Source organism: Zingiber officinale, chromosome 6B (assembly GCF_018446385.1).
Source record: "Zingiber officinale cultivar Zhangliang chromosome 6B, Zo_v1.1, whole genome shotgun sequence".
NCBI lineage: Eukaryota > Viridiplantae > Streptophyta > Magnoliopsida > Zingiberales > Zingiberaceae > Zingiber > Zingiber officinale.
The window spans coordinates 35,126,466-35,147,076 of record NC_055996.1 but is presented as its reverse complement, the minus strand read 5'-3'; positions in this window follow the sequence as shown (position 1 = coordinate 35,147,076).

Sequence of the window (20,611 nt, the reverse complement as noted above, 5' to 3'; positions counted from 1 at the left end):
GAGTTTAGCAGAATTTGCATACAACAGCTATCATGCCACTATCGGTATGGCACCCTACGAGGCTATGGATGGAGGTGTAGATCTCCAATCCGCTGATATGAGAGTGGTGAGAACTAGAACTTCAGACAGATCTAGTAGCAGATACCACAGCCGCTACAACAGATCCGCCAAAGGATAGAGACAGCTCAGAACGGCTCAGACCCCTAAAGTTTTCAGTTGGGGATACAGTGTTCCTCAGAGTAGCTCCCATGAAGGGAGTAATGCGTTTTGGGAAAAAGGGCAAACTAAGTCCCAGATATGTGGGACCATACCTTATCACCAGAAGAGTTGGCAAGGTAGTGTATGAGCTAGAGCTACCTCAGGAGATGTCAGCTATCCACAATATATTTCATGTCTCTATGCTGAAGAAGCATATCCCAGATGTCACCCAGGTGATTGAGCCCCAGTCGGTACAAGTCCGTGAAGACCTCAGCTATGACAGTCGGCCTATTCAGATAATAGACTGAGCAGTTAAGAATTACGGAACAAGGAAGTACCATTAGTAAAAGTTATTTGGCAAAGTCACACAGCAGAAGAGGCAACTTGGGAGACAGAAGCTAGTATGAGACAGAAGTACCCAGAGTTATTCTAAGTTCGAGGATGAATTTTTTATAAGGTATGGGGGATTGTAACGCCCAAAAATTTCTAAATAAATTAGTAGAAATATTCTATTATTTTCCAGGAATTTTAGGATATTTTTAGGGAATTTTTAGAGTAGCAGAAGTAGCAAAAACAAATAGAAATGTGGAATGGTCTAGGCGAGAATTGAACCCGAGACCTATGGGCCCTATGCCTTATAGAGGACTCTAGTAACCAAGTGAACCCAGTAGAGCTGTGCTGAAAGAGGAGGGAACCAATTATATTTATATTTAAGTTGGCTGAATTAAACACTTAATATAAATAGGAGACTTAAGTGGGGATTGATTAATTTTAATCGTTAAATTTCTCTTCCTCAAACCCTCACCGCCGACCCCTCTCCCTTCCTCACCTCTCGGCGCCCAAGTCCAAGGAAGAACCTAGGGTTCCATCCCTAGGGCCATAGGAGTGTCTTCCGGCAACATCAAAGTTACGAGGACGCACCTCTCCGCGAGAAGAACGCATAGACGCGAGAAGATCGTCGAAGAGATCCCTTCTCCGGAAAACCTAGCGATTGGATTATAAGAAAAACTAGCGCAGGAAGTAAGAAACCACTTACCTGCAGTATAAGTAGCTATTCGTGTGTTTTATGCATTAGTTTGGTAGTATGCAGATTTTCAGTACGTAGGGTGTGTTCTAGTGCACACCAAGTGCTGGATATAATGTTTAGCTCAGTAAAATGCTACAATAGGCATTTTAATAGTTCAGTAAATGCAGTAGAAGCATTTAGAATAGCATATTTAGCCTTGTTACAGCTTATATGGGACTATGGTCTAATGAGTGGGCTCCCACAGTCGCCTCTAGGTTCAGATAACCTAGAAATAGCAAGATAAGAAAATTCAGCTATAACCAGTATTTTATTTTCAGCAGTGGCACTATACTGGACTAGATGTCCATTAGGTTGGGCTCCCATAGTCGTCCCTAGGTTTAGATAACCTAGTAAACCCTACTAGATTCGGAATTTACAACCCCGGGTTTAGTTAGGGATGCGCGCACAGCAAGTACAGTTGCCGGGCCCATCAACAGCATGATTATGTATTTTCATCTATTTATGATAAATAGCTTTCAAAACTTCACAATATAGTTTATGTGAATATAGAGCAGCTTAGCATCAGTTAGCAGTAGTATAACTTAGCTTTTATTTCAGTTCAGTTCGTATGGATCCACATGATGGTTTTATGCTCAGCTATGATTGCCATGTATCGTATGTGATTATGCCATGTTTTAGAATCCATGTTTAGCAATGTCAGCATATATTTCAAATAGCATGTTTTAAAAGCATAAATTGCATCGTATGCATATTTTGTGAGGTAGATGGTTTCTTACTAAGCTCTTGAGCTTACAGATACTTCTTTTCCTTATACTGCAGATAAAGGTAAAGGAAGGAGGGATTAGCGGAGGCTGGAGGACAATGCAAGGGAGATGTGTGTGGATGGAACTTGGAATAAAGATCTTGGAGAAACTAGCAAAATTAGAAACCTTTAGCATTTTCTTAAGTTATTACGTTTCCGCACTTCTAGTTATTTTAAAGTCTGGAATCATGAAAGACCTGTTTAGATTGTTAGTGATCATACTTAGAATGTCAGTTAATTGTTATTGGTATGTTTATAGCCATGTTAGAACTTATGTGGGTGAATTTAGCACGAAACAGTGCTGAAATCAGACTCCTGATATGAAATCAGAAACCCCGATCGATCAGCCGATCGATTGGGGGTCTTCAGTCGATCAGTTGATCGATTGAGGAGTTTGTACCGCGAACAGTAAGCTCCGGGATCGATCCGCCGATCGATCCGCCGATCGATCCGGACGCGTTCTGTCGCGAACAGAAGGCCCTGGAATCGATCACTGGATCGATTGGCAAGTCTTGATCGATCAGTCGATCGATCCAGAATATTACCCTCGCGCACAGTAGCGCGCTGAATCGATCAACGAATCGATTAGTCAGGACGGATCGATCAGCCGATCGATCCAGAATCTTGTCCGTGCACAGTAGCATGCTGAATCGATCAGCGGATCGATCAGATGACTCCAATTGATCAGCTGATCGATTGGAGTGTCAGATTTCAGCTGGAAGGGTCTCATTTCAGTCTTTCGATCAAATCGAAGGTTCGGGTTCCTTCCCTAGTGTATGCATGTCAATGGAAAGGTCTTTAAACCTAGTCCTACATGTTGGTGCAACCTTAGGTCAAGGTTGACCTGGTTGACCCGACTCGAGTTGACCTGACTCGAGTTGTATTTTGATGTTTGACGAAAACAGAAGAGTTGTATTTTGATGGGAGATTGTTGGTGCAACCTTAGGTCAAGGTTGACCTGATTGACCTGACTCGAGTTGACCAGACTCAAGTTATATCTTGATATTTGACAAGAACAGAAACTTGGGAGGTTGTGCGTGCAACCGTGGTCAAGGTTGACCTGGTTGACCCGAGGTGAGTTGACCTGACTCGGAAAAATCCAAGCAGGGAGCTTGGCACGGGAAAAGTCCAAGCAGGGAGTTTGGCATGGTGAAAAGTCCAAGCAGGGAGCTTGGCACGGGAAAAGTCCAAGTATGGAGACTTGGCACGGAGAAGTCCAAGTATGGAAGCTTGGCACATGGGAAGTCGGAGAGGGCTCGGTAGCTCTTTCTCCGGACTGTGGTCAGAGAGGGCTCGAGAGCTCGTTCTCTGGACCGGATGGAAGTCGGAGAGGGATCGGTAGCTCGTTCTCCGAACTGTGGTCAGAGAGGGCTCGGTAGCTCGTTCTCTGGACCAGATGTGGAAAGTCCTGGTGAGTGAAGCCAGGCAGTTGTGAAAACTCTAGTGAGTAAAGCTAGGTAAAAGTCCTGGTGAGTGAAGCCAGGCAGTGGGAAAGTCCTGGTGAGTGAAGCCAGGCAGTGGGAAAGTCCTGGTGAGTGAAGCCAGGCAGTTGGAAAGTCCTGGTGAGTGAAGTCGGGCAGATTGGAAATCCTAGTGAGTGAAGCTAGGTGAAAACCCTAGTGAGTGAAGCTAGGTGAAAGTCCTGGTGAATGAAGCCGGGAAAGGGGAAATCCAGATGGATCAAGGGTGATCGGACATCTGGTGTTGAGAAGGTCAAGTAGGTCAAGGGAGTGACCGGATACTTGACACGAAGAGAAAAGTCCAAGTGGGTCAAAGGGATTGACCGGACACTTGGTGGGGAGTCTTAGCAGGTCAAGGGAGTGACCGGATGCTAAGCATGATGTACCAACAGGTCAAGGTTGACCGGATGTTGGTTTGGAAGGTTTGGGACTTGGTTTGGGCAAAAACCAAGCTCTGGATCGATCAGTGGATTGATCCAGTGATACACTGGGTATCTGGATCGGTCTGGTGACCGATCAGTAACCAAACAGTAGCCTACTGAGTGTTATCTGATCGGTCTGCAGACCGATCAAGAAACAACGATCAGAAGGCAAGAAGTTCGGGAGAAAAGCATGCTGATCGGTCCCTGGACCGATCAGAGGAAGCTCTGATCGGTCCCCAGGACCGATCAGGGTCTTGCTGGACCTATCAGGAGATGTTCTGATCGGTCCAGCCCTAGCCGTTGGCTCACAACGGCTATTCTTCTGTCTTCTCTTCTTCGCATGTGGATGCAGGTATAAAAGAGGGCTGAGGGCTTCTACAGTGCCGCCTCTCCGAAGCTTCTGCTTCTTCTTGATCTTCTTCTTGCTTCTGCAAGTGCTGTTCTAGAGCTTTGTTAAGCTCGCTTCCGAAGCTTCGCGTGAGCTTCCTCGACTTCTTCGACTGATTTCAACTACTGCTGTGATTCTGTGAAGTTGGTGCTTCATCTACAGATTTCAGTCGACGAAGAGAAGGCAAGTAAGCAAAGGTTTTACATTTGTATTGTATTTTGATTCTTGCTGTACTTGTACTCCTTCTTGCTGTTGTAAGTTTTTGTGGCGAGGTTTCTCCACCCATAAGGAGTTTACATTAGCCGGTTTTCCGGAGACTCATCCACCGACGGATTGATAGGCTTCGTCCACCTTACGGACACGCCGAGGAGTAGGAGTATCATCTCCGAACCTCGTTACATCTTCGTGTTGAGGTTTGCTTCTCCTTTTTCGTTTCTATTCGTTTTATTTCCGTTGCGCTAACCCTAATTGTAGAAATAAACGCGAAGATTTGGGGCGGCTATTCACACCCCCCTCTCTAGCCGCGATCATCAATCCTAACAAGTGGTATCAGAGCCTGGTCGCTCTTCGACGGATTAACACCCGAGGGAGCACAAGCTAGAAATGGATCAACTCGGAGAGGACATCACCATTCCACCTTTCTATGACCGCGACGACTTCGCGTATTGGAAGGTAAGAATGAGGTATTTTCTTATGACTAACCTTGAAAATTGGAGTTGTGTTCAATTAGGGTTCAAGCCTCCAATGGATAAGGAAGGAAAACCACTCGAGAAGAAGAAGTGGACAAGGGAACAAATCCACCATTCCACAATCAACGATGAGGTAATGAAAGTATTTGAATTCTCATTACCTAATGACATTCTATGTAAGATAGGTGGATACAACAATGCCAAGGAGTTGTGGAACAACTTGGCTAAGTTCCATGAGGGGAACTCCACTTCAAGCCATGAAGAGGAGTCAAGTGAGCCAAGGAGCTCACATCATGGAGGAGAGGAATTAGAAGTTGAGGGCTACTCAACATCTAAGGAAGAAGAGGAGGAGAGTTCTTCTTCAAGAATGGAGCAAGAGGAAGAAGCGTCTACCTCCGGAAGGGATGAAGAAGAAAGTCTTCATCCATCCTCAACCCTAGGTAACTCAAGCATTTCAATTTCAAATAAATTGCATATATTATGCTTTGAGTGTAGGGAATTTGGACATTACAAGAGTAAATGTCCAAAGAGGATTAGGAAGACTCCACCGACACCAAAAGTCAAGGAAGCCGGAGTCCCGATACGCAAGAGCAAGGAGCACGTGGTGTGCTTCCAATGCAAGCGAAGGGGACATTACCGGAGCCAATGTCCGAGGGGGAGGCAATCTCACAAGGACAAGAAGACGAGCACATCGATAGGGGGAGCTAAGGCAAACCCTAAGGTAATCTCTAAGGCACATTATTGCAATAAGACACATGCTAGTAGCCTTATTGCTATTGACAATAATGATAAGCATGATAATTATAGAAATCGATACACATGCTTAGGTGCCAAACATGTGAGCCTAGATAAGGATAACACTAGGAAAGCCAACCCTAGGATCAACTCATCTAAGGTTAGGGAGAACCTAGGTAGAAATCCCAAATCAACTAGACACATGCCTAGGAATACCTCAAAGAAAAATGAAAAATTAAAAATTGAGGTATTAGAGAAGGAGAATCAAGTCTTGAGGTCAAGACTTGATACTTTGGAAAAGGCTCTTAAGAACTTGGAGAAGTCATCTCTAGGGTTTAAGGGTCAAAAACCAATGTCCAAGGACAAGAAAGGTTTGGGTCACAAACCTAAGTCCCAAGTGGTCAAGCCCACTTATCACAATGTTCCATTAGATTATGGAACAAAATCTAGGGCAAGGAAGACCATCACCAAGGTCACAAGGGGAGTCACCCCTAGAGTTGATCTTGATGAGTCCCAAATGACCAAGGCTTCAAAGCCTAGGAGGGTCATTAGAAGGGTTGCTAGGGAAGTCATCCCTAGTGAATACTTAGTGAACCCAATGAGCTCCAATAGGTATTGGGTTCCTAGGAGCGTGATTCCATCACGCTAGAAGGTTTAGGGTGTGCCAACCTTACTTGAATAGGTAGTTAACCTAATCATGGCAAAAGGTGGCACTTTAGGAATTTTCAAGGTGTAATCAAGCCTTGAAAATGAAAGTAAAAATTATTCCTAAGGTGATTAGAATGTGCCAACCACATTTGAGGAATTTTCTAGAGTCAATCTAGTTGGCACATAGTGATCTAAAAGTCTTGAGGATATGATTTTAGGTCTATTACACTTAGGAATATAGAATTTATGGCAAAATGATCAAAATTATCAAAAATGGCAACTAAGGCTAGAATTAGGTATTTTCTATACCTTGACATGTTACTTGCCATATATTGTTTGTCATATGCCATGTCATGACATCATATTTAATCTATGATCATTTGAAATATCATGATAATGCTTAGGTTATTTATATGTCATGCTTTATTTAAGTTTCATACTTTATGCCATGATATCATGACATTGGCACATGTTATTATGTATGATATCATCTTATGCCATGTCATCATTTCTTGCATTTATAATCAATGAAATTGATTTAAGGTTAAAAACATAATTTGATATGGAGATCAAATTGATGTTTAGAAAATGCATGAGAACTTAGATTAAGCTAACCTAAACTCATATCTCACATCAAAATTGACTTGGATGTGTTTGATATACCTTAGATGTGTATGAGATATTAGGATCATGAGTTAGGATCAAGGTGCATAGTTCTTGTACCTAGATGAGCCTAATTCTAATTGGGGATCATAGGGAAAGCTTATGTACAAGTCATGTACATTTAGCCCAAAGATGGTGGTCCTAAATTAAATGGTTTATAATCATTTCAAAATTGATTTGAAAAATCTTGATGAAGCTTTTCTAGTGATAGCATTCATCATTGAACAAGTTGATACAAAGATGAGTTAACTTTGAGCTATTTCAAAGACTTTTGAACTTTGTATCAAGATTGAAAAATGGAAGTTATTTTCATAGAAAACTATTTTTCCATGATAGTATATGTTATGAGGAAAGTATCCTCAAAATTTCATAATTTTTTGAATTTTTTATAATTTTCTAGGAGTTTCTGAATTTCGGGAGGAAAATAAAAAATTCTGATATCAGACTTGTGGACCGATCAGAGAGGATTCTGATCGGTCCAGGAAAGAGTGGATCGGTCACTAGGACCGATCCAGGGGATGCTGGATCGGTCACTGGACCGATCCAGTGAAGGCTGATCGGTCTGGTGACCGATTAGAGCGTGCCAAATGCTGATTTTTCGACTGTTTGTCTGAAATTGCAGCTATGGAAGTGGTGTTTTTAGAGTTCTAAAGGTTTGAAACTCTCCAAGACATTGTTGGTGCAATGGTCAAGGGGGAGTTGACCTTTAGGGGGAATTTTACTATTAGTCAAGGGGAATTGACTTTTAGGGGAGTTTTTACTCCTAAAGACTTGAGTGATATGGGATTATCACTAAGTTAATTGTTGACCTTAGTATCAAGGGGAAAATTAAGAGTTTCAATGAAAGGTATGGGACTTTCATTAGGAAGAAACTCTTGACCTTGATTCACTCTTTTTGATGTGTGTCAAAAAGGGGGAGAGTGTAGGTTTGGGGAGAATGTTCAAGGAAGAACATTAGAAAACCTAAGTTAGGTTATGGTTTTGTCAAACATCAAAAAGGGGGAGATTGTTGGTGCAACCTTAGGTCAAGGTTGACCTGGTTGACCCGACTCGAGTTGACCTGACTCGAGTTGTATTTTGATGTTTGACGAAAATAGAAGAGTTGTATTTTGATGGGAGATTGTTGGTGCAACCTTAGGTCAAGGTTGACCTGATTGACCTGACTCGAGTTGACCAGACTCAAGTTGTATCTTGATGTTTGACAAGAACAGAAACTTGGGAGGTTGTGGGTGCAACCGTGGTCAAGGTTGACCTGGTTGACCCGAGATGAGTTGACCTGACTCGGAAAAGTCCAAGCAGGGAGCTTGGCACGGGAAAAGTCCAAGCAGGGAGTTTGGCATGGTGAAAAGTCCAAGCAGGGAGCTTGGCACGGGAAAAGTCCAAGTATGGAGACTTGGCACAGAGAAGTCCAAGTATGGAAGCTTGGCACATGGGAAGTCGGAGAGGGCTCGGTAGCTCGTTCTCCGGACTGTGGTCAGAGAGGGCTCGAGAGCTCGTTCTCTGGGCCGGATGGAAGTCGGAGAGGGCTCGGTAGCTCGTTCTCCGAACTGTGGTCAGAGAGGGCTCGGTAGCTCGTTCTCTGGACCAGATGTGGAAAGTCCTGGTGAGTGAAGCCAGGCAGACAGATAAGTCCTGGTGAGTGAAGCCAGGCAGTGGGAAAGTCCTGGTGAGTGAAGCCAGGCAGTTGTGAAAACTCTAGTGAGTAAAGCTAGGTAAAAGCCCTGGTGAGTGAAGCCAGGCAGTGGGAAAGTCCTAGTGAGTGAAGCCAGGCAGTTGGAAAGTCCTGGTGAGTGAAGCCGGGCAGATTGGAAATCCTGGTGAGTGAAGCCAGGTGAAAACCCTAGTGAGTGAAGCTAGGTGAAAGTCCTGGTGAATGAAGTCGGGAAAGGGGAAATCCAGATGGATTAAGGGTGATCGGACATCTGGTGTTGAGAAGGTCAAGTAGGTCAAGGGAGTAACCGGATACTTGACACGAAGAGAAAAGTCCAAGTGGGTCAAAGGGATTGACCAGACACTTGGTGGGGAGTCTTAGCAGGTCAAGGGAGTGACCGGATGCTAAGCATGATGTACCAACAGGTCAAGGTTAACCGGATGTTGGTTTGGAAGGTTTGGGACTTGGTTTGGGCAAAAACCAAGCTCTGGATCGATCAGTGGATCGATCCAGTGATACACTGGGTATCTGGATCGGTCTGGTGACCGATCAGTAACCAAACAGTAGCCTACTGAGTGTTATCTGATCGGTCTGCAGACCGATCAGGAAACAACGATCAGAAGGCAAGAAGTTCGGGAGAAAAGCATGTTGATCGGTCCCTGGACCGATCAGAGGAAGCTCTGATCGGTCCCCAGGACCGATGAGGGTCTTGCTGGACCGATCAAGAGATGTTCTGATCGGTCCAGCCCTAGCCGTTGGCTCACAACGGCTAGTCTTCTGTCTTCTCTTCTTTGCAGGTGGATGCAGGTATAAAAGAGGGCTGAGGGCTTCTACAGTGCTGCCTCTCCGAAGCTTCTGCTTCTTCTTGATCTTCTTCTTGCTTCTGCAAGTGCTGTTCTAGAGCTTTGTTAAGCTCGCTTCCGAAGCTTCGCGTGAGCTTCCTCGACTTCTTCGACTGATTTCAACTGCTGCTGTGATTCTGTGAAATTGGTGCTTCATCTACAGATTTCAGTCAACGAAGAGAAGGCAAGTAAGCGAAGGTTTTATATTTGTATTGTATTTTGATTCTTGCTGTACTTGTACTCCTTCTTGCTGTTGTAAGTTTTTGTGGCGAGGTTTCTCCACCCATAAGGAGTTTACATTAGCCAGTTTTCCGGGGACTCATCCACCGACGGATTGATAGGCTTCGTCCACCTTACGGACACGCCGAGGAGTAGGAGTATCATCTCCGAACCTCGTTACATCTTCGTGTTGAGGTTTGCTTCTCCTTTTTCGTTTCTATTCGTTTTATTTCCGCTGCGCTAACCCTAATTGTAGAAAGAAACGCGAAGATTTGGGGCGGTTATTCACACCCCCCTCTCTAGCCGCGATCATCGATCCTAACACTACAGACTGTAATCGTCATTAGCAGAGTAAGATTTTAATTAGTACGGTTTTCCGCACCTTATAGCTTAGCACAGCATAATGTGGCGGTCCGACCTCGCAGCTTAGTGTCAGTAGGAGGCGGGTCGTTACATTTTATCATCATCTTTATGTTGCTTCCGATGTTCTTCTTTGATATTTAAGGCAATCATCAAATCTTTTAGAGAGATTTTACCTCTCCTATGTTTAAGAGTCATGCCAAAATCTTCCCAACTTGGAGGCAATTTTTTGATGATAGACAAGACCTGAAATTTTTCGGGTAATGACATATCTCCTTCAGCAAGACCATGAATTTGAACTTGGAATTCATGTGTCTACTCAACCACAGATTTCAACCATTTTGAAGTTTAGGAATTTTGCCACAGTGTACTTTTCTAAACCAGAATCTTCGGAATTGTATTTTTTATCCAAAGATTTCCACAGCTCTTTAGCCGAAGTCGTTGAGCAGTACACATCAAATAGTGCGTCTGAGAGGGCAGACAGGATTCTCCCATGGCAGAGATAATCCCTTTACTTAAACCTCTGTAAGCCAGCACTATATGTAGGTTCCTCTTCATTAGGTGAAGGAGGATCTATTTCTATAACGGAGAATAGCCCTAGTGTAGTAAGCTAAAATTTCATCCGTTGTTGCCAAAGTCTGAAGTTTTGCCCGAAAAATCTCTCGAGTCTAGCGCTAGCCTCATCACCCGTTACCCTATCATTCATCATGTCTATTGATGCTGGTAATAAATTCTCTAAAAATGTTGTTGTACGAGAGTACTAAACAGTAGTAAATTGCACCAAAATAGCAAGCATGCAATAAACAGGTAAATAAAAGAGTAAGATTCAGAAATTGGTATCTTCCGGTTGAAGCGTCGGCGTGTCGAGTGTCTTTAGAGAATTTATTGCCGCCCACGGTGCAGAGGCTCTCCGGAAAAATCCTCCCAAGATCCGACAACCACTCGCGTCGTCCGTAGGTGCACTCCAAGATGAACGACGCACTCAGACTCAACCTCAGATCGCGGAACCAAGCCTCAGGACACACAGAGAGAGGGAAGAAGGAGAAGAGCATATTTCGAGTGATTCTGAACGAGGAACAAAGGTGCAGTATTTATTCACTTTGAAGCAGTAAGCACTGCTTCGCCAGCGAACAAAAGCGTCGATTCCGCGGGATATTGCTTCGCCAGTGAACCAAAGCGTTGGTTTGAAGTGCGTCGTTTCCTCACGCGTGGGACAGAACCAAACCTCGCTAGGTGCGTCGGTTCCGGGACAGAACCAAAAAGACTGGCAAAAACAAACAAGGCCGCCTGCAAGTGTGAGGCCCACGAGCTGGGGATTTGCACCCCCCCTACGCGCGATGATCACGTGCGTCGCGCCCGGTGTATGGATTTCCGGCTCGAACCCCCCGAAAACACCTGATTTGGGCTCGCCCCGTGCATGCGTGTAGGTCCCCTTAACTTTGCTAAGCAAGGATGGAAGGGATCCATATATAAGGTCTTCCAACCTTCTTAGCTTAGCAATGTGGGACTAAATGCATTCACATATGCATTACCATAACAACTAAAACCAAGAAAAATACTTTGAATTAGACACAAAACTCAACACTACCATCAAGCTCGAGAACAGGATCTCCATCTGCTCTCCCAGTGCCTTCCTCCTTGCTTCACCGGAAGCGCAGCCATCCACCTGCCACGAGTCGGGCCTTCCGCGCCCTCTTCCTCCGGCATCTCCCCTCGCTCAAGGGATACCTCTTTCGCACCTGCTGACAGCCTCACGCCATCACCCGCCGGCTTCACCGCTAATCAGCCCCCTTCTCCCTCACGATCGCCGCCCACGATCTTCGCCGGAGCCGTGCCTCCATTTGATGCCGCCTCAACCCAGCACTGTTGGCGACGTCCCTCCTTTTTTTTTCTTTCACGGTAGTTAAAACCATTCCTGGCATAGATTCAGCCATTGTCGTGGCCTCAGGCACAAAGTCGTTGCTGCTGTATGCCTCTGCGATCGATTTGGTTCCTGGAGCCCTAGCGGCTGCTGTGTTTCAGCCTCCTAGCCGTCCAACCTTTTAGCCATTGCTCTGTTCTGGCCTCCTAGCGGTATGACCTTTGTGTCATTGTTGTGTTTCGATCTTTGAACCACTGTTGTATTCTAGTCTTTAAGTCACTATTGTGTTTTGGTCTTAGAGACGTTCGACCTTCGAGCCTTTATTGTGTTCCGATCTGCGAGCTGTTGTTGTGTTCCGGTCTGCGAGCTGTTGCCACCACTTCTTAGCATGTTGTCTTCTCCAGCTCCTCAAGCATATGCTCCATGCTTCAGGGGCTAGTTTCTTGACTAGATATCCAATTTATGCTTGATCGATCCTACCATTTGGATGCTCTGGCTCACCTTCACTTCGATCCAACGCTCCTCCCAGGCCCAGATATCTAGATGCTCTAGCACGTGGACTTGCGTAGCATGTGGGATAGTATGCAGACTTAATATCATCCCACGATATCTCATACAGTGTAGGATATGATTGATGTGACCTTTGAATAGAACATGAGATATTTTCCTCACTATGACATGATATTTTATCAAAAATGCACCACCTCTTTTGATAGCCTTTGATATGATATCTCACCCTCCTTGGTTATAAAAAGTCCTATCCCCATGGGGCAAGGTACACGTGCATCTAAAGATACACATTTTACATTACTTTACTATATTGTTTATCTTCTTCATTTTCTATCGTTGGAGATCTGACTTAAAAGTTGGAGTGGAATGCTGGGGCAACCCAGACTCCCTCTAACGCTCTATATTCCCTACCATCTCTCCCTATTCTCGAATCCTCCAACACGTGGCTAGTGGCTTTTCCGACCGCCAGCACCCGGCTGGCAGCTTTGTTGGCTGGCAGGTTGGCCGGTCGCTAGCATGCTACCGGTGACTTAGCTAGCCTAAAAAATATGGTCGACCATAGGTTGGGCAGCTCCGAGTGGCCGACCACCAGAACACGATCAGCGGCTTGGTCGGTCGCCCGCTCACAACCTATAGTTAGGGTGGCTGTCAGCTATTAGCCACGAGCTTGGCCATAGCTGGCAACATGGCCAACCACCAGCACACGACTAGCATCTTGTCTGTCCGGCAGCTTGGCCAGCCACCAATTCACTGTTACGAGCTTAGCCTATCGCCAACTCGCGATTACAAGCTCAGTCCACTGCAAGCTTAACTTTTCCTTGTTGTGATTATTTGTAATTAATTTTATCTATGTTTTTATTTTGTAGTATACTATATTTGTTGTTTTTCTCTGGATGGACTATTCATTTTCAGGTATAATTTATTAAGTAGTGCATATATGATATTATATATGGTTCAGTTTAGATGTATGTTAAGTTAGTATTTTGATCTATAACATAATATATATAGGATCGGAAAGACGCTAGAGGTGGGTGAATAGCGATCGTCGAAAATCGATAGTGAATTAATAACAAGTAAGCAGTGGAAGAAAAGAAAACAATGCTAACATACCAAGTTTTACTTGGTTCGAAGCATTTGACGACTCCTACTCCAAGATCCGCACTCGTCGAGTGTTTTCGTTGGGCAATCACTATTAGTTTGTAAAAAGTGTTACAAGAATTAGGAAAAAGTTACAGACAAACAGAAAGGAAACAAAATGCAGTCTCTCGTTTCATGAACTTCGGAGCAGCCTTTTGGTATTGTCGGAACCTTTTCGAAGGAGCACGCAAGGGAGAAACTTGTAGTAGTCGTTATTATAAAGTTCTTGGTCGAAGGCCTTTAAATAGGCCCATTCTGAGTGTTTGGAATCCCTCCAAGCGCTTAGACCACGTGGCTCGGCCAGTCGACACGCTCTACATCAGCTTTAGGATGGGTTTTCGGGTTCGGGTGCCTGGACCGACTTTGGGCGCCCAGACAGCCTGGGCGCCCACGACACCACCTGGGTGAGCCTAGTCCGAGCGCCCTGACCCCCTTTTTCAGCTCCTTTTCCTGCTAAAAAAAGGTTAGTCCTACGCAACAAAAATAGGTTTATCCTGCAAAACAGAATTAGTACAACTCAGCAAATAGAAGTAGTAATTAGATCTTGTCTCCTCGAGACTAGGATTTAGTCAAGATCTCAACTTAGGTTTCCCAAATAGATCTAAGTTGGATCAACGCCTACAATTTCCTCAACGGGGAACGCGTCCTCATTAGATCTCTCCTCCAGTTGTTTACTTTCACTTACCAACTGTAGTCACTTGACTTGCCTTTGACCCACCAGGTCTTCCCACTAGTTGTCAGGTCCGTAGACCTAACTGGATTTCTATCGGTTGTTAGGTCCCGCGGACCCAACCGAACTTCCTGCCAAATATCAGGTCTCGCGAATCTATTTGGACTTTCCACCAGCTATTATGTCCCGCGGACCTAGCTGGATTTCAGCCTGGTGTCAGGTCCTTCAGACCAGTCAACTCCTGCACACTTGGTAGAAAGGTTAGACAAATAACACATCTAACTTTAACCTATTTATCATAAATCAAAATCAAATTATTAGAGTAACCTGCACCAACAATATAGTTATTGTGTTATTTTAGTATTAGTATATTTGCATGTATGTTAATTTTAGAACTCCTTATGTTTGGTTGGAACATGAAAGATAGTATAGTTTGTTAATTTTTTTTATCTAAAATCTAGGTATATTATGATTTAGGTTATACATACTACAAGTTTAATATGTGGAAAAATAATAATATTTTTAATTCTCAATTAATAGTTTTAGTAACCCATATACTTTATAACAAATTATATCAAATTGTATTCTCATTAGTTAACAATGTATATGAACAAATTTTGAATGTACAATCGATTAGAAAATAAATTTATTTGAGATGATTTTATTGCTAAAGTTGAGCAGTTTATGAACTTTGTTAAGAGTCATTCAGAATGTATTAATAATGTTAAGTTACGGTGTCCGTGTAATCATTACAAATGTAGAAATAAAGTCTTCCGTGATGAGGATATCATGAAAGTACATATATGTAGAAATGATTTTGTACTAAATTACTATAATTGGTATTGTCATATAGAGTCTTATTTATATGAACCAATTGAGTCTTCTGGTAATTTGTCATCTGACACAACTATAGTTGGGGAATCATCAACTAATAATATTGCAATGCAATTAATAGTTCATGATATGATAAATGCAGTTGATTATTCCAATATGGATGAAATATCAACTTCTGAATATCAGCAACTATATAAAATGTTAAAGGCTAGTGAACAAGAAGTGTGGGAAGACATTCCTTCTAATCATTATCAACTATTAGTTACTGCAAAGTTATTGAATATGAAAATAGAACACCATTTTTCAAAAAAATGTTATGATGAGATATGTCAATTGATGTCAGAGGTGCTCCATGCTAATAATATAATGACTGATAGCTTCTACAGTGCAAAGAAAATGATTAGAGGTTTAAGTTTGCCTATAAAGAAAATTGATTGTTATATAAACAACTGTATAATATTTTGGAATGAAAACAGCGAACTGATTGAATGCAAAATTTGTACTCACCCTTGTTATAAGCATCCTACTCGTATACTAGGGAAGAAGAATAAAAAATTACTTGGAAAGTGATATATTACTTTCCATTAACTGCTAGACTTCAAAACTTATATGCATCTGCTGCTACAACTTGCCATATAATGTGGCATCATGAGCATGAGCATGAGCATGAGCATGAAGGAGGTATAATGTGTCATCCTTGTGATTCCTCTGCATAGAAACATCTTGATACTGTATTTCTCTCCTTTACAATGGAATCATGTAATGTGAGATTGGGACTTTCCGCATAAGGATTTCATCCATTTGATCAGTCGAGACAGTAATATTCATTTTGGTCAGTGATATTAATATCGTATAATTTACCATCATGGATGTGCATGAAAAATAAATTTATATTCCTTACTATACTTATTCCTAGTCCAACCAATCCTAAGAGTAGATAGATGTTTTCTTGCAACCTTAAATTGCCGAGTTGAATGAATTATGAAATATAGGGTCGGTGACTTATGATGTTGTAAGTAAAATTAATTTTAGATTACATGCCACATTATTATGGACAATCAGTGATTTTTCAGCATATTCAATATTCTCGGGATGGAGTATGACTAGTAAATTAGAGTGCCCACATTACATGATAGAGTCTATGCATTTTCATTACCTTATAGTGGAAAGGTATCTTGGTTTGATAATCACCATAAATTTTTACCAGTTGATTACCCTTTTAGGCAAAATAAAAAAAAAATCCTAAAGAATGTTGTAGTCATAAAACTTCCTCCAATAATCCATGCTTCAGGTGAAAAAATTATTAAACAAATAGATAGTTATGGATTTGACCAGTATTTCAATTTAGTTCTGATAAGATAAATAAATATATTGTTATGATGTGTAAATGTGGTTGGAAGAAAATGGTCATTTTTTTATAGTTGTCATATTGGAAATATCTACTCATTCAACATAATTTAGATGTGATGCATGTTGAGCAAAATTTCTTTGATAATATCTTCAACACTATGATGAATGTGCTTGGAAGAACTAAAGACACTACAAAATCATATGAGGAATTAAAAGAACTAGTCAATAGACCAGAGTCGCATCAGAATGAAACAAGCAATAAATCTCCAAAGCCTTGTTATAGATTGGATAAAGATGGTAAGTAAGCTTTATGTATTAGAGGCATCTTTGATTATCGGAGGTGCCCCGAGTGTGCTGGTGGCATTGGAGGCATCTTTGATTGTCGGAGGCGCCCCGAGTGTGCTGAGCTATATTCCATGCTTATCTTTATAGTAACAACTCTTGCTCTTTAGGGGTGCCTCAATTGAGCTGAGTTATCTCCGCTCCTGCTCATATGAGGCACCTCCAATCAACTGAGGCACCTCAAGTCTTCGAATCAGCAAGGCACCTCCAGTCCATAGGAGGCACATGGAATGGTCAAGTATAGATTTGGCCATTTCCTCTTCTGCTCGTCTAGGTAATGATTTGGCCATCCAGAGTTGAGCTCACCCGATCCAACTTCAACTTTCTCCTCTAGCAGGCTTCCCCCGGCTTCCTCCCTTCTCACTCCACTGATGTACTTTTCCGCAACTTCTCGACCCTTGAATACACTGAGCTCGTCGTCTCCTTTCCCGTGTCATCCTTCTCACTCACTGCATCTTCTGCTTAACTTTTTGTGCTTCTAAATTTTTGTACAGTTAAACACAAGTCATTAAATACACATAAGACATATTTTAACTCGGTTGATTAACATCAAAACTAACCTAGGGTACTTACAGTATCGTCCCTCAATACACCATGCTAGGGACTACTAGTGAAAATGGTGTACCTGAGCGACGTAACTGTACCCTAAAAAGGCATGGTAAGAAGTATAATTATTATTTTTTTCTTTACTAGAGTCATTGTGGGGTGAGATATTAAAGATTACAATTTATCTACTAAATAGAGTACCTAGTAAAGCAGTAACAAAAATCCCTTTTGAGCTATAAATGGGCAAGAAGCTTAATATTAAGTATCTATATGTCTAGAGTTGTAAGTGCATGAAAATGTTGTCAAGTAATAAAATATCGATCCACGGGAACTTTTGATTAAGCACTAGCTAAGTTTACAAAGTAAGTTATCTAGATGATCAAGGTTGTGTGTGGTCACGAGAATAAGAGAGAAAGAGAGAGAGTTGAGAGAGAGCAAGAGAGTGAGAAAGATAGAGAGATCACTGAGAGGCCAATATTGAAATGTTTGAGAGAAACCTAGTTGAAAAGTAGTCAAAGGAAGGCAAGTGGTCAAAGGTAGATGTCAGAATTGAGGAGAACGATTATAGGATTTTTGTTTCACCATAATGATTATAAATACCTAATCTATATTTGGTTTTCTATCGTTAATAGTGCTTCATATATGTAAACTATCCTAAGATATTCAATGTGAACTTTTGGAACTACACTGACGTATCAATTCCAACTCATCATCTACTTTCAGAAAGGTTGAAATTAGGGATCACTTCCCTAATGAGACCCGGTCAAGAGATCCCACTAACCCCCAAATAACCCTTCTCCTACTGTGTGACGATGAATTGGGATTAATCTCTTAAGATCTATGATAACCTATTGCTCATCGTGGCATATCAATTTACGTTCATAACTGACTCTCTACGTCTTGGGTTTTTATGGGTCGGAGGATTGGGTTCTCCTTTCAATTCATCCCCAATTCTCAAGAGATATGAATCTCATGCTTTTGGCATTGAAATCATGTATACATAGTAGGTCTGGATCATAAACACACATTCCATCAAACAAGTAACATGCAAACTCAATAGATTAAACAAAATAGTGTTTACACATTAAAGGGGTTAATCTCTACTCCTAGAATCAAGAGAACTACTCTATAGTAGGGGAATTACAAACCAAAGATACTGAGAGAAGCATTTATACAATCCAAAATAGAGAATAGAGGAAGAAATTCTTAGCGAGAAGATTGCCGGTGTCTTCAGAATGGTTTCTTGCTCCAGATGTGGACCGAGCGTCTTAATGGATGAAGATGGTTGCTCTAGAGTTTTCCCGAGAGGAGAAAACTGTCTCCCAAGGAGGGGGATGAAGTCCCAAGTTCAAGATAACCCCAAGCAAGCGTTTACTTGACTCTTTTATACCTCCCCCAAATTTCTAGATCTATAGATTTGTTAGGCTCCTATAAAATGAGTTTTTTTGACCCCTAAACCCTATTTCTCGGGTTGGACCCTAAAGCAAAGTTGTATGTCTTGAAACTATCTAACTTTTGATATATGGCACGATCCGTAATTCCAACCGAGCCTAAGTTTATGCCTATTTTACTTTTAGTCTACATTATAGTTAGAATTCATCTTGGCCCATGTCTGCCAACACAACCACTCGTGTTTGGCTCTGGAAAATGGCCATATTCGACATGGGTTATATCGGCTGGCATGACCGCCCATGGTGGACTCTGTTGGGGGAATTTTAATATTATTTTGCCCCCAATTTCATCCATACGAATACACTTATGTCATGGGATATTGTCGAAGTGTGTTCCTTGACTAAACTTCATTTTGATAGTCTTTTGAATCCTTTTTATTTGTGGATGCTTCGTGTATTTGGCTCGATAATGAGACTCAATGATGAGGCATGGTTAGTCTATGTTGAGTCTTTTCCACTCCATTCTTCATCTTTCTTGGTCATAGAAGCATGCCCATGTCATGGGACACGGCTAGAGCGTGCTCCTTGCTCCAACTTCACTTTCCAAGGGATTTATGCTCCATAAATCATGTTCTATAAATGAAAATAAGTAAAAAGTAGTTCTCCAAATTGAAAAGAGTAAAAGTAACAAAATAAAGCATAAATAGATGAAAGCATGATATGTGTGCATATGAAATGGGATAGGATGTGTGTCAAACTATGATAAAAAGCATATATAAAATGCACACATCAAAACTGGACTTAAGAACTTTCGGATGTTATTTTATTGGATATTCTGAGAGGTCAAAGGGGTTTAAATTTTATGACCACTCAAAAAGGTCCTTCTTTAAGACGAGTAATGCAAAATTTATAAAGGATAGTGGGAGTACATCAAGGCAACAAATATCTTTTAAAGAGGAAAGCATTAGTGATCCTATTGTTACTACTGATACAGTAGATCACATTTAGGAGGGGTAATGAGCTAAGATATTTTTGTTCCTCTTCCTCTTCAATTGGAGGGGCCTTCAATTTCAATTGAGAATTTACCTTCAATTGTTGAGCAGATATCCCAACCTTATCAAGTTCAAGTGCCTTTAAGGAGATCCAATAGGGAAAGGAGACCAACAACTTCTAATGAGCATGTGTTTTCTCTAAGAACATGATTTTAACATTGGATTGGAAAGTGATCATGTCTCTTTTCAAGAAGTCAAACAATGCTCTAATCCCACTAGGCGTATCGAAGTCATAAAAGAAGAGATAAAGTCTATGGCTAACAACGATGTTTGGGAACTTATTGAATTACTTAAAGACATGAAACTAGTTGGTTGTAAATAGATATTTAAAATCAAACAAAATTCACATTGCAATGTCGAGAAGTATAAGAGTTGCATTATTGCTAAGGGATTCACTTAGAAAGAGAATATTAATGACAAAGATACATTCTCACCTGTTCCGATGAAAGGCCCCTTTGAGATAATCATGATACTTCTGACTCATTATGATTTATAGCTACATCAAATGAATGTAAATATCATATTTCTTAATAGAGAAATAGATGAGGCTATATATATGGTGAAATCAAAGAACTTTGAATCAAATTATTCAAAACACCTAATATGTGATTAAAGAAGTCCATGTATAGTCTAAAGCAGATGTCTCGTCAGTGGTTCCATAAGTTTGATCAAGTGGTTATCTTATTTAATTTTAGAGAATATCATATTCATCAGTGTATATATATTAAGTTCAATGGGAGTAAGTTTATTATACTTGTTCTATATGTGGATGATTTTTTACTAGCAAGTAATAATAGGGGCATGTTGCATGAAA